A 15,251-nucleotide genomic window follows, 5' to 3' on the forward strand; every position below is an offset into this window, starting at 1 on the left:
AAACCCTTCCAGGACACAAGATCCTGTAAGCCTCCTCTGTGCCACCTGGAATCAAGAATGCGTGAAATCTCAAACTCACAGTCCTCATCAACTGGAGGAGCAGGCAGCATAGCCACCTTATCAGGTGTGTCAACTTTGTTCAGCAAAGATACATGAAAAACTGAATTAATTTTCCAGGACATAGGATAGTCCAATCTGACCGCTGCCGAGTTGACAATCTGAACCACTTTGAAGGGTCCAACAAACTTAGGCCCCAATTTTTTGGAAGGGATTTTTAAATGCAGATTCTTAGAGGACAACCAAACCATATCCCCAACAACAAACCTTGCCTCCTTTCTTTTCTTGTCAAAATATTTCTTAGGCCTCCTATTCACCTGATTCAGATTATGGCGTACACTGGTCCAAACCCTTTCCAAATTTCCAGAAAAACTCTCCTCCTCAGGCACCGCTGTCCCAATCCTAGAAAAAGGACCGAAAGATGGATGCTTCCCAGTACAACAGAAAAAAGGAGAACACCCAGCCGAGGAAGACGTATGATTATTGAGAGCAAACTCAGCTAATGGTAGATATTGTGACCACATCTCCTGATTTTCTGCTACAAAACATCTCAAAAACTGCTCAACGTCCCAATTCTTCCTCTCGGTCTGTCCATTGAACTCCGGATGATAACTTGACGAAAATGACAAATGAACCTTAAGTCTGTCACAAAAGGCACGCCAAAAATCGAGCTGTGGTGCCCTATTGGAGACAATGTCCGTGGGGACACCATGGAGTCTGACAATCTCTTTCACAAATGCCCTGGTAAGTGTCTTAGCACAGGGTAATTTATTGAACGGGACCAGATGACGCATCTTACTAAACCGGTCTACCACAACCCAGATGACAGAAAAACCCTCAGAGACCGGCAGGTCGATGATAAAATCCATTGCAAGATGCGTCCATGGGGAACTATGAACCTCTAATGGGCACAGCAACCCTGCCCCTGGAGCATGAGCACTGACGCACCCACTTGACGATTTCTCTTAGCCACCCAGGCCACCATGAATTCCGACCGATCGACTTTCTCATTTCGGCAATCCCTGTATGACCCGCCAGACAAGACTCATGACACTACGTAAACAGAGCTCTCCTCAGGGCTTTAGGCACAAATAATTTCCCATACAGAGTGTTGGTTGGTGCTACATCCTGGGCTTTAAGAATGCTATTTTGCAACTCAGAACCTAAAGCTGCCATCACCACCCCTTTCTGCAGAATAGATTCCTCCCTTTCAGTATTAACCGCTGGGGAGAAACTTCGAGACAAAGCATCAGCTTTAACATTCTTTGTCCCAGGGATATATGTCACAGAAAAATGGAACTGGGCTAAAAACAATGCCCACCTGGCTTGACGAGCTGTAAGGACTGGGACTGTATACCTGTTTTGTCTGCTCTTGCCCTTAGTTCAGTTGGATTCTGCCCTTACCCAAAATGGAGTTGCTGGGTTCACGGGGGCCATCTTGTTTCCTGTCTGATACTCCTTGTTTCCTGTCTGCTGTGTATATAAAGGAGCTCTGCACTCTATACCTTGCTTGTGTATCTTGTTCTCTACTTGCTGCCAAGCTGGAAGGACTTGCAACCTGCTTGCCTCTTCTACTCTTCGGGATACCCCGCTTGTTTCTGGATCTACGTAACACGAAAGGACTCTGTTGCTTACACCCACCTCTGCTACGGTCTGCCCTCCATTAGGAGCTGGCCCGGGCTCTGGGTCCTGGATCCTGCATTGCTGGACTGGTACTCGCACCCTCGGTCTGTACTACTACATCTGCACACTTTTTGAGACTGTCTTATTTGCCTGCTTATTTGTAGAGTCGCAGTTTGCATCTCTCACCTGAAGTTCATATCTCTACAATAGATATATACATCTTGAACTGTGATATACCATGTTTTGTCTTCATTTCTGACCCACGTCATCGGGCTTCATAGAACTTTAGTATAAACTTATAAGACGAGCATTCAAACGTTTGGCAGCATCCCGATAGATCAGATTCTTGTGATCAGTAAAGACTTGTATAGGATGTCTAGCACCCTCCAAAAAATGTTGCCAATGCTCAAACGCAAGCTTAATAGCCAGCAATTTTCGGTTCCCAACAACATAGTTGAGCTCCACCTCCGAAAATTTCTTAGAGAAGAACGCACAGGGATGTACCCCATCCTCTCCCTCCTGTGAAAGAACAGACCCCACTCCTACTGATGAGGCATCTACCTCTACCAGAAAGGGCTTAGTCTCATCTGTCTGGATCAGAGCTAAACTTCTCCTTGAGATGCTCAAAGGCCTTGACAGCCTCAGGGGACCATTGGACAGTATTGGCACCCTTCTTAGTCAGATCAGTAAGGGGTTTGGCGATAACAGAAAAATTCTTTATGAATTTTCTGTAATAATTAGCAAACCCCAAGAATCTCTGAATTGCCTTCAAGCATTCAGGTCTTGGCCACTCCAATACCGCCTGAACCTTCACCGGGTCTTTCTCAAACCCATCACTGGAAACAATGTACCCCAAAAAGCTAATTTTCTGTACAGCAAACTCGCATTTCTCTAGTTTAGCAAAGAGTGAGTTTTCTCTCAGAATCTGCAGAACCTCGCGGACTCTCTGCCAATGCGACTCCAGATCAGGCGAATAGATCATAATATCATCCAAATAAAAGATAGCACTCCTACCGATCAACGGTCTCAGAATGTCGTTGATGAAATTGTGAAAGAACGCCGGAGCATTTGTAAGGCCGAAAGGCATTACTAGACACTCAAAATGACCTGGGGTAATAAAGACTGCCTTCCATTCATCGCCTTCTTTAATTTGCAGCAAATTATATGCCCCATGGAGATCAATCTTAGAGAACCACTTGGCTCCAACCAATTGGTTAAACAAATCCGGAATCAGCGGCAAGGGGTAAGGATTGCGTTCAGTGATCTTTTTAATCTCCCTGAAATCCAAACACGGCCTAAGACCCCCATCTTTCTTTTTGACAAAAAAGAATCCCACAGCCACAGGAGACTTGGAGAGTCTTATATGACCTGCAGCAAGACTAGTCTGCAGGTATTCCTTTAAGGCCTCCCTCTTGGGGATAGTCAGATTAAATAAACAACTCTTAGGGAGAGTAGCACCTGGGACGAACTCAATAGTGCAATTGTAATCTCTATGCGGTGGCAGAGCTTGTGACTCAACTTCAGAAAATACTTTCCAGAACTCCTGAATGGGTTCAGGTAGCTCATTTTTCTCCACCGCAGGATTTGTACATCACAACATTTCCCATAACACACCTGACCCCAGGATCTCATAGTATTTGATGACCAGTCCATTACAGGATTGGGAACTTTTAACCAGGGTAACCCCAGAACGACTGGAAAAGGCAATTTATCAAGTACAAACAAATCTAATGAATACTCTGAAGTAAAATATATGACAGTAATCAGCAAGTGCTGGATAACAAATACAGGGTATTTAGTCGATACGTTTTTTTGCAAAAAAATGTATACCAAGCTGCTTAAACGTATCGACTAAATACACTGTATTTGTTATCCAGCACTTGCTGATTACTGTCATATTTTACTGCAGAGTATTTTTGCAAATCTGTTTTCTTGTGGTGTCTCAGTTAGTGGGTGGTGTGAACGTTGTCTTACCGACTTGTTCACATTGTGCATGTCACATGTGTTTTTAATCTGTTTTTTCCTTGCCTAGCATGGTTTGAGAGACCCCACCCCTCTCTTGTGTGGCATGCACAAAAGAGCTGTCTTGCACCACAAGCCCATACTAAGAAGCGCCTGTCCGAATCCTGTTCATTTTAGACACTGTTCAGATGTTCAGGTTTTAAATACATTAGATAGGAACTGCTTCAATACGGGTTACCTTGATGCGGTGAAGCAGCTTGGTATACATTTTTTTGCAAAAAAATGTATCGACTAAATACCCTGTATTTGTTATCCAGCACTTGCTGATTACTGACATATATTTTACTGCAGAGCATTCTTGCAAATCTGTTTTCTTGTTGTGTCTCAGTTAGTGGGTGGTGTGAACGTTGTCTTACCGACTTGTTCACATTGTGCATGTCACATGTGTTTTTATTCCTTTTTTTTTACCACAATAAAGGCATAGCCCCTCAAAGAACCTTCTCTCCCTTTCCTGGGAACAAGAGGACATCGCACCAAGTTGCATCGGTTCCCCGTAGTCCACAGGGGTCTCTTGAGAGACAGGACCCAGCATAATTGAATCCTTATTCTGCCTTTCTCTCAATCTTCTATCCACCCTGATAGCTAACTGCATTGCAGCCTCAAGTGTATCAGGTGCAGGGTATGCAATGAGTAAGTCTTTAACCCTGTCATTCAGACTTGCCAAAAACTGACTCCTGATTGCAGGGTCATTCCAGCTAATTTCTGCAGACCATCGTCTGAACTGGGTGCAATATCCCTCAGCATCACTAGAACCCTGTTTCAGCCGTCTGAGTTTTGCCTCAGCTGTAGTGACCCGATCTGGATCGTCATAAATTAACCCCATAGCAGAAAAAAACGCTACTACTGACATCAAACAAGGGTCATCTGGACGCAATGAAAATGCTCAAACTTGCTGCTCCCCTTGCAATAAGGACATAATGATCCCCACACGCTGTAATTCAGCTCCTGAAGACCTGGGTCTAAGCCGAAAATAAAGTAAACATGCATTTTTGAACGAAAAAAAAAAATTCCTGCCATTTTCCAAAAAAACATTCAGGCAAGCTCACCTTAGACTCTTCGGGGTGGACCCCTGGGCAGTTACTCATGTGCTGTTGTAAGCCGGAAACTTCCAACGTTAACTGTTGCAAGCTTTGAGCGAGATCTTGAATGCTGTTCATATTGCAGAAATCCGGGAGGGTTTTTTTTTATACTTTCTCGGGCTGGACAAACTGTAACGGTTCTGCAGCACAGGACTAGGGTAGAACGGGGAAAACTGACCCTGCACTGTGACTAGGCTGATGCTCTACGATGGAGTGGGTGACCCATTCCTCGTGAATAGACCCACCGATGATCCTAGGCTAATCTCAAGCAAAGACCTATAGCTAGGGGGAAGGGGGTCCCTGAAAGATATAAGGACTGGGTACAAAAACAGGTCACCTCCTAACGGAAAACATAAAGAAGGCTGCAGAAACTGAAAACAGAAACTAAGACTAGCTGAACCGGTCCTAGAACTGCACTGGTTTAACACACAGAAAGCAAAGCAAGGCTTCAAGCGGATTAACACTATTTTCCAGCAAGGAATGGGAGACAGGTGCAAGGTAATAAAGGGTGATACAATCACCTGACCAAAGGCAAACCCAGCACCAGGGGAAAAAAAACAGCAGCCAAAACACTACAAGAAAATGGCGGATAGTAACAAACTGAGCAGATTCTAACAACCTGGACCAGTGTGGACACAGGGGTCCTAAATTATCTTTCATGAGTTGCCAATGATGATGGGGAGGAGGTGTACAGAATAATGAGCCCCATATATTTCTCCATACAGAATAATTGGCCCCATATAATGTTCCATACAGTATATGATGAGCTCCACATAATGCTACAGTATATCTTGGTCCCCATGGATGATGCTCCACTGTCTTGTGGGCCCAAATAATGCTCCATATATAATGAGCCCCATTTCTAATGCTCCAGTGTATAATGTGCCCCATAAATGCTGCTCCAGTGTGTGATGTCCCCCATTTGGAATGCCCCAGAATATGATGGGCCTCATGGATGATGCTCCAGTGTATGATGGGCCCAAATAATGCACCATATATAATTTGCCCCATTTAGAATGTTCCAGTATATGATGGGCCCCATGGATGATGCTCCAGGGTATGATGGGCCCAAATAATGCTCCATATATAATCTGTCCCATTTAGAATGCTCCAGTATATGATGGGCCCCATGGATGATGCTCCAGTGTCTTATGGGCCCAAATAATGCTCCATATCTAATGGGCTCTATTTCTAATGCTCCAGTGTATAATGTGCCCCATAAATGCTGCCCCAGTGTCTGATGTCCCCCATTTGGAATGCTCCAGTATATGATGGGCCAAATGGATGATTCTCCAGTGTATGATGGGCCCCATATCTCATTATCCAGTGTATAGTGCTCCCCAAAAATTGCTCCCAACCTTTAAAAAAGTTAAATACCTCTCCTTCCTGGGCACTGCTCTACTCTGGACTCCTCAGCGTCAACATCTTCCAGCTCTCTGCATTTGGACTGTTTAGGCAGAGGGCATACAGACGTGATTAGAGTTGAGCGAACAAGGTCGAAAAATTTCAAAAGTCACCGACTTTTGGCAAAGTCGGGTTTCATGAAACGAAACCCGACCCTAGGATGAGGTCGGCCACGAGGTCGGCGACTTACGCGCCAAAGTTGCGTTTCAAAAGTTTGTTTTGCGCTCTTTTACAGCCAATCAGGATCCACGGACACTGTGGGCAATGTGATGACATAGGCAGGGGTCACCACCATCTTTCAGAAGGGCATGCAAGTGATTGGCTTGCTTTGGTGGGCGTCACAGGGGGTATAAAAGGGCGTGCACGCAGACCGCCATCTTACTTCTGCCGATCTCAGTATAGGGAGAGGTTGCTGCTGATTATGTAGGGAGAGCGTTAGGCAGGGAAGAAGACAAAAAAACTGTTTCTGCTGCTAGCGATTTGGCCTGCACAACACACAAGTCACTGTGTGTGCAGTGCAAGGGGAGGCTATATTGTGGTGTATCAGTGGTGTTGGTTGTTGGGCTGCCTTTTAAGGCTTCCTGACAGGCTGGCATTGCTGTTTACCCACTGCTCCGCAAACTGCTTTTTTAAAAGCAATCCCAATTTTTTTTTTTTTGTCCTGCTGAGAAGAAAAAAAAACTGCTTCTGCTGCTAGCAATTTGGCCTGCACAACAGACAAGTCACTGTGTGTGCAGTGCAAGGGGAGGCTATATTGTGGTGTATCAGTGGTGTTGGTTGTTGGGCTGCCTTTTAAGGCTTCCTGACAGGCTGGCATTGCTGTTTACCCACTGCTCCACAAACTGCTTTTTTAAAAGCAATCCAATCTCCCTTATCCTGTAGTCACTTTGGTCACAGCTGTGCCATCGAGCCTGTCACATAGCGCTCAGATATTCATTGGGCCTCACACGATCCACAAGTGTCCAGTGTCCAAAAGTGTGTGCAGAGATTCAAAATCTCCCTTATCCTCTCATCACTTTGGTCACAGCTGTGCCATCGAGCCTGTCACATAGCGCTCAGATATTCATTGGGCCTCACACAATCCACAAGTGTCCAGTGTCCACAAGTGTCTGCAGAAATTCAAAATCTCCCCTGTCCTATAGACACCTTGTACCTTGTTTTACATTACTATATAGTTTGTTGGATTTTGTCTACATTTCTACCAAAAATGAGGAAGGCTGGTGGAAGAGGCCGTGGAATTGGGCGGGGGTTGGCAGCTGGTAATGATGGTGTTGGTGGTGGATCTGATGGTAGTGGCAAGAGCAAAATAGGACCGAATGCAGGAGGTGTTGAGCCTGCATCATCGTCTGGCTACATAAGGCCTCCAACGCTTAGTTTTCTAGGAGTTGACAAACCGCTTTTAAAGCCAGAGCATCAGGAAAAAGTTTTGTCTTACATTGCTGACTCAGCCTCCAGCTCTATCGCCTCCTCTTCTTCAGTTGTAAAAAGTAAAAGCACTGAGTCGTCATTGGAGGCTCATGTTCATGAACCACACCTTTCCTTGTGTCCTTCACCCCAACCAAGATTGAAGGATGACGCAGGCCATACTACTGATTACTCCATGGAGCTGTTTTCACATACCATGCCTGGATTATCAAGTCAAATGGTGAATTACCCAGGCCAAGATGAATCTGACATGGAGTGCACTGATGCACAGCTGCTGATAGATGATTCTGCTGGTACATTCACTCAGAGCACTACATTGTCCTCGCAGTGTACAGAGCCAGATTCTGACCCTGATGAGACTCAGGTGCCCCTTCCCGCACACTATACCACCATACACGGTGACACAGAGGAAGGTGCACCTGACATAGAAGAGGAGGTGATGGATGACCCAGTTGTTGACCCAGATTGGCATCCATTGGGGGAAGAGGGTGCTGCTTCCAATAGCTCAGATGAGGAGCATCCACAGCAGACATCGACATCGCAACAGCTGTTATCTGGCAGGCCCGTAGCACTCCAAAGACAGGTTCCAAACATAAAAAGAGTTGCTGGACAGCTTGTCCAGAGGGTCAAAAGATCACAGCGTGCTAGGCTGCAAAATGTCTGCCAAAGTAGGAAGAGTGCAGTGTGGCACTTTTTTGAACAAAATCCTCATGATCAGGCCAAGGTTATCTGTAAGAAGTGCGCAAAGACCTTTAGCCGAGGGAAAAATCTGAAAAATTTGAATACCAGTTGCATGCTTAGACATTTAACCAGCATGCACTTGCAAGCGTGGACACAACACCAAACCTCAAGTGCCACATGTGCAACTGATCACAACGAAGGTAGTCAGCAACGCTACATTGTTTCCCCCACTGTAAGCCCACCGGTTAGCACAGCAGCAAATGTTGAGGTGTCGTTGCAAGGCCACAGCAGTCAGGGAATCCCACTGTTATATCAACGAAAGACTGATTCTAGGCCATCAGAAAGAACACCAACTCCATCACCATCATCAACCCTCTCTCAGTCCGCCCTGTCCACCGCTACTTCCACCATATGCAGCTCTCAAGTCCAGTTCACCCTCCCAGACACTATGAGTAGGTCAAGAAAGTACTCAGTCTCTCATCCGCGTACACTGGGTTTGAACGCCCACATTGCCAAACTAATCTCGTTTGAGATGATGCCCTTTCGGTTGGTGGAAAGCACAGCTTTCCGCGAACTCATGGCCTATGCAGTACCACGCTATGACCTACCCAGTCGCCACTTCTTCTCTCGCAAAGCCATCCCAGCCCTCCACCATCACGTGAAAGACCGCATTGTCCATGCACTCAAGCAGTCAGTGAGCGGAAAGGTGCACCTCACAACTGATGCATGGTCCAGTCGGCATGGCCAGGGCCGTTAAGTGTCCATCACTGCGCACTGGGTTAATGTGGTGGATGCAGGGTCCACAGGGGACAGCGGTGGTGGGACAGTGCTGCCTAGCCCACGGTATAGGAAACAGTTGGCTGTAGGCGTTCGACCCTCCTCCTCCTCCTCCCGAAGCGACAGCTCGTCCACAGAGCGCAGTCGTACGAGCACTCCATCTGCAGCTGCCACTGTTGCACATGATGTGTCCCCCTATCGAGCAGCTAGTGGAAAGCGTCAGCAGGCTGTGTTGCAGATGATGTGTTTGGGCGACAGACACACCGCCGAGGTGCTGGCCGAGTACTTGAAGCGACAAACTGAGTCATGGCTGGGCAGTGTACATCTTGAGGCAGGCAAGGTAGTTAGTGATAACGGCCGTAATTTTGTGGCAGCCATAGCCCTTTCAAAACTCAGCCACATACCTTGCTTGGCTCACACCTTGAACCTGGTGGTGCAGTGCTTCCTCAAAAATTATCCGGAGTTAACAGCCCTGCTCCTGAAGGTGCGAAGACTGTGCGCGCACATCCGCCGGTCGCCTGTACACTCCGTTCGTATGCAGAAGCTGCAGCGATTGCTCCACCTTCCCAACCACCGCCTCATTATCGACATTGCAACAAGGTGGAACTCCACCCTGCACATGGTGGAGCGGCTGTGCGAGCAGAGGCAGGCCATAATGCATTTGTGGGAGGATACACGGCCAGGCACTTTGAGAGCAGACATGGAGTTGACAGGTGTGCAGTGGTCGAAGCTGAAAGACCTCTGTAAAGTCCTTCAGTGTTTTGAGGAATGCACACGGCTGGTAAGCGCAGACGACGCCATCCTAAGCATGAGCATCCCACTTTTGCGTCTGCTCATGCAAACTTTGACGCACCTTAAGGAGCAGGCGTCTGCAGCCAATGTTGATGAGGAGGAAGAGGAGGAGGGAATCCTTGATGACATTCAGCCATTGTCTGCTCAGGGACCTCTCCTGGACGAGGTGGAGGAAGAAGAGGAGGAGGAGGATGATGATGGGGATGATTACTTAGGGGAGGAGGATGCATCTCGTGGGGCAAGTGAAAATGTTGGCGTGGCAAGGTCTGGTACAGGGTTTGTGCGTGACTGGAGGGATGTGGATTTGCCAGAAAGTGCTCCTCCACCCAGCACTTGCAGTGCATCATTGACACCGGGAACATTGGCCCACATGTCAGATTATGCCTTGTAGATCCTAAAAAGGGACCCCCGCATTGCCAAAATGATGAACGATGAAGACTACTGGTTGGCCAGCATCCTGGATCCACGCTATAAAGGCAAATTACAAAACATCATGCCACAGGAGAACCTTGACCTAATATTGGCTAATAAACAAGCAACTCTGGTAAATCGGTTGCTTGAGGCATTCCCAGCACACAGCAGAGGTGATGGTTCTCACACGAGCCGTACGGGCCGGGGGCAGCTTGGCAGAGGTGTTCGTGGTGCACACAGCAGAAGTGGCGTTGGAGACAGGGGTTTCATGACAATGTTGTGGACTGATTTTTCAAATACCGCTCACACAACTGGTAATACTGCATCGATGGAAAGTGACAGGAGACAGCAGTTGTCAACTATGGTTACAAACTACTTTTCCTCCCATATCGATGTTCTCCCACACAGGTCATTCCCCTTTGACTATTGGGCCGCTAAACTGGACACCTGGCCTGAATTGGCCCAATATGCCTTACAGGAGCTCGCTTGCCCAGCTGCAAGTGTGCTATCGGAAAGAGTCTTCAGTGCAGCTGGATCAATCCTGACAGAAAAAAGGACCTGTCTGTCAACCCAAAATGTGGATTATCTAACCTTCATTAAAATGAACCATGCATGGGTTTCCAAGGATTTTGTCCCACCTTCCCCTGATGACACATAGGGTGACAGAAAAATGGCTTGCTTTGGTCCACCTCTTCCTGGGACTTGACCTATTTCGCCTTTTGCATCAGCTGAATGTCCAACATCAACATATGCCACTTTCTAAAACTCCCTAACTGTGCTGCCTCCCCCCCATGGCCGGGGTCACCACCTAGCGCACGACACCGTGCGAGTGCCGTTGCCCTGGACAGGTGGGTATGCCGACTCTTGGGCGCGGGCACTGGCACAGGGTCCCTCATAGTGCAATTAAGTGTCTCTGACGGTGGTGGTGCACACCCGCCGTCAGACACACCGCTGTACTATGAGGGGCCCAGTGCCAGTACCGACGCCCACGAGTGGGCCCCCCTTGCTTGGGCAGGGCCCCAGCATTTGCAATCTTTACCTCTCCCTGCTCCTCCGCTGTGTAATCTGGGCCATCAAATCCATACTGTGCCTGACACCGTCTGAGCCTGCCTCCTGAGACATATATTTTGAATGTGTACGCTATCCATACATGTTATCTGGGGATACGGTACCCTTTCTAACCTTTGTGCAATCACGTGCAATCCATACTGGGCCTATCACCGTCTGAGCCTGCCTCCTGAGACATATATTTTGAATGTGTACGCTATCCATACATGTTATCCGGGGATACGGTACCCTTTCTAACCTTTGTGCAATCACGTGCAATCCATACTGGGCCTGACACCGTCTGAGCCTGCCTCCTGATGTATAGACATATATTTTGAATGTGTACGTTATCCATACATGTTATCTGGGAATACGGTACCCTTTCTCACCTTTGTGCAAGCCATACTGGGCCTAACACCGTCTGAGCCTGCCTCTTGATGTATTGACATATATTTTGAATGTGTACGCTATCCATACATGTTATCCGGGGATACGGTACCCTTTCTCACCTTTGTGCAATCACGTGCAATCCATACTGGGCCTGACACCGTTTGAGCCTGCCTCCTGATGTATAGACATATATTCTGAATGTGTACGCTATCCATACATGTTATCTGGGGATACGGTACCCTTTCTCACCTTTGTGCAATCACGTGTAATCCATACTGGGCGTGAGAACGGCTGGCGAGCTGTTAAGCAAGCTACAGCACCTGTGGTTTGCACACGTAAGTTTTTCTTTTTTTCAGGAATGACGGTTAGGCCTAATTCCGGAACTGCGGTTGACCTGCACTTACTGGGAAATCATGGTTCGTGGGTAATAATTGTAATCAGTGATCCCCATCACTAACGTTGTTCAGCGGGTTATCTGCACCTGTAAGCGACAAACGCTGGCCTTTTCAGTGTAGCGCACATGCAGCCACGGACATGTAAGGGCATGACACACCAGTTATTGGCCAATCTCATGTGCCAGAGCCTCACGTGTCCCTCTAGTAAGCCGGACTCGGACCACGGGGCATGACGGAGTCTCGTTCGTTAACGGAATTAAGCTTGCAATGTGTGCATCTGTTCTGTAGCTGGCATGGTTGAGGTTTCCCAGGTGGAGTCGAATTTAACCGTAGGCTCCACTCCTGGTGGTGCCCTTCTGGACATTCCTTTAAGGTTCAGCTTTGCAACCATACTGCCCACGTAAAACAAACACTTTCCCTTCATGAACGCTGTTTGGAGGGTCATGACTCGTGGGAATAACGCCGCCCAATCAGTTAACCTGCTAGAGAGATCCTTCGTTGCTCCCAAGCATGACATCACACTCCCTAGGAGGAAGGTAATGCCACTGTGGCGACCGTACTCCTGGGGGCGACACAAGTGCACTGATGCCCAGCCACTGCTCGATGAATCTGCTGGTACATTGACCCAGACCACTACATTCCCCTCGCACGCTACATGGCCTGAATCTGACCCTGATGAAACTCAGGTTACCCTTCCCATATACAGTTCCATCTTACACGGTGACAAAGAGGAAGCTGCAGATGAAAGTGCAGGTTCGGCCCACCCGCCATCAGACACACCACCGTACTATCATGGGCCCTGTGCCAGTGCCGTCGCCAACGAGTGGGCCCCCCCTGCTTGCCCAGGATCACAGCACTTGCAAAGTTGAAATACTGTGCAGTGAGATGGAAGATGGGGACGACGAGGAATCCAGAGAAGTACAGGGATTCCCTAGCGAGGAGACTTATTTGATTGTTTTCAATGTTGGGACAGCAATTTTTGGGGAGCACTATACTCTGGAGAATGATAGATGGGGCCCACCATACACTGGAACATTCCAAAGGTGGACATCAGACACTGGAGCAGCATTTACAGGGCCCATTATACACTAGAGCATTAGAAATGGGGCCCATTATGTTTGGAGCATTATTTGGGCCCATAAGACAGTGGAGCTTCATCCATGGGGACCAACATATACTGTAGCATTATGTGGAGCTCATCATATACTGTTTCAAACATTATATGGGACCAATGATTCTGTATGGAGAAATAGATGGGCCTCGTCATGAGATGTAAAAAGTGAGGCATTTTTCATTGTACTATACCACTATTTCTCTGCCGTATCGGAGCATGATGAGTTGTGGTATGTGTTAAAGGGGCGCTCGTTCGCCCAGGGCACATGAAAACCTGCAGCCAGCCCTCCCCCCCCCACAACTTTAGCCAAATAACCCCCATTTTTCAGTGCGTAACTTGTATTATGAAGTTAATTAAGGTTGACAAGCTTAAGTAAGAAGAATTGATGCTTTTGGCATTCAAATGGGCACTGTAGGTGTGTTTCCTGTCCTCCTCTCACTGCCGACTTTTATTCCCCATTGACTTACATTGGGTTTCGTGTTTCGGGACGACCCCGACTTTTCCCTATAATCGGACGATCTTGCTCGACCCGACTTTTAGAAAAGTCGGGTTTCACGAAACGAAACGCGACCCTAAAAAACCAACTCTAGACGTGATGTCATCATGCTCTCTGACTTGAATGTCACTGTCAAGAAACACGGAAGACGTCACGGTGGTGGAGCAGGGAGAGGTAAGTATTGCAAATGCTGTGGCCATGAGCAAGCGGGGGGGCACTCATGGGCGACGCCACTGGCACAGGGCCCCTCATAGTACGCCGGCATGTCTGACAGCGGCGTACTCCCACTGCCCTCCCACCGGCAGAGACACTTTTGCATACTATGAGGGGCCCTGTGCCAGTGCCATCGCCCATGAGTATGCCCCCCCACCTGCTCATGGAACCGGCACTTTCATCTGCACTTTCCTCTGTGTCTCCATGTAAGGTGGAATAGTATGCAGGAAGGGGCACCTGAGTTTCATCAGAGTCAGATTCTGGCTCTGTAGAGTGCGAGGGGAATGTAGTGCTGTGGGTGAATGTACCAGCAGAATCATCTAGCAGTGGCTGTGCATCAGTGCACTCCATGTCAGATTCATCTTGGACTGGGGAATTCAGGATTTGACTTGATAACCCAGGCATGGTATGTGAAAAGAGCTCCATGGAGTAATCTGAAGTGTGTTCTGCGGCATCCTTCACTTTTGGTGTGGGTGAAGGACACAAGGAAAGGGGTTGTTCCTGACCAGAAGCCTCCACTGACGACTCTGTGCTTGCAGTATTTGTAACTTCAGAAGGGTAGGCAATAGAGCTGGAGGCTGTTTCGGCAATGCAAGCCAAAACCTGTGCCTGATGCTCCGGCTTTAAAAGCGGTTTACCTACTCCCAGAAAAGGTAACCTTAAAGGCCTTCTTGTGCCAGACAATGATGCAGGCTCAACACCTCCTTCCTTAGCTGCTATTGTGCTTTTGCCATAACCAGCAGATCCACCACCACCATCAATACCAGCTGCGCCCCCACGCCCACGTACGTGGCCTCTTCCACCATACCTCCTCATGTTTGGGAAAATGTACCAAAAATACCAGCAGAGATATGGTACTGTATGAGGAGTGTACAGCTGTGTAAGGTGTATGTAAAAATTTAAATTTCCGTATATATTTTGTTACTCACAGACGCTCTCCCAGTATGTATTGGACCGTAATCCAACCAGCAGATATACGGTACTGTATCAGAAGTGTACAGCTGTATACATTTTTTGTGAAACTGTCAATCTCAATATATTTATTTCAGGAGTCACACACAGACACTCTGGCAGTATGTATTTTACCGTAATGCAACCAGCAGATATACGGTACTGTATGAGAAGCGGACAGCTCTATACGGTGTACTGAAAAATGGAAATATCCATATATGTATTTCTGGAGTCTCACACACACACACGCTGTGTCTGTATAGATGTGACTGTAATGTTCACAACAGATATACGATACTGTTTGAGAAACGGACAGCTCAATACGGTGTATGGAGAAATGGAAATGTCGTATATGTATTTACAGAGTCTCACAC

This window comes from Dendrobates tinctorius, unplaced genomic scaffold (genome assembly GCF_039654945.1).
Source record: "Dendrobates tinctorius isolate UK_male_01 unplaced genomic scaffold, ASM3965494v1 ptg000144l, whole genome shotgun sequence".
NCBI classification, from domain to species: domain Eukaryota; kingdom Metazoa; phylum Chordata; class Amphibia; order Anura; family Dendrobatidae; genus Dendrobates; species Dendrobates tinctorius.